The sequence below is a fragment of the Ursus maritimus genome, unplaced genomic scaffold (genome assembly GCF_017311325.1).
Source record: "Ursus maritimus isolate PB19 unplaced genomic scaffold, ASM1731132v1 scaffold_27, whole genome shotgun sequence".
Lineage (NCBI taxonomy): Eukaryota > Metazoa > Chordata > Mammalia > Carnivora > Ursidae > Ursus > Ursus maritimus.
This window is the reverse complement of record NW_024425230.1, coordinates 31,226,093-31,226,835: the sequence shown is the minus strand read 5'-3', so window position 1 is coordinate 31,226,835 and position 743 is coordinate 31,226,093.

Sequence of the window (743 nt, the reverse complement as noted above, 5' to 3'; positions counted from 1 at the left end):
CGAAAGGACAAATATCCACCACATGCATCGACATGGATGGGACTGGAGGAGATCATGCTAAGTGAAATAAGTCAAGCAGAGAAAGACAATTATCATATGGTTTCACTCATATGTGGAACATAAGGAATAGTGTGGAGGAAAACAGGGGAAGGGAGGGAAAACTGGGAAGAAATCACAGAGGGAGACAAACCGTGAGAGACTCTGGACTCTGGGAACCAAACTGAGGGTTACAGAAGGGAGGGGGGGGGGGGAGGGGGTAACCGGGTGATGGGTATTAAGGAGCGCACGTGTGGTGACAAGCACTGGGTGTTATACGCAACTAATGAATCGTTGAACACTACATCAAAAACTAATGATGTATTATATGTTGGCTAATTGAACATAATAAAAAAATTAATAGCAAGATATGTAGAAAACCCCTAAGTATTTGGAAATCTAAACACACACTTGTAGTAACTCATAAGTCAAGAAAGAGATCAAAAGAGAAAATATTTTGAATAATGAAAACAAATCACAATTTGTAGGACGCAGCTAAAAGTAGTGCTTATAGGAAACTTCTAGCTGTAAATGCTTCTATTAGAACAGAAGAAAGGCAGAAAACCAGTGATAGAGGTTTCTACCTTAAGCTGGAAAAAGAAGAGCAAAATAAACCCTAAATCACTACAGAGCAGACAAATATTAAAGATCTAAAAAGCCAGAAGTTCTATTAAAAAAAAAAAAAGACAAATCCCCAGCTAAACTGA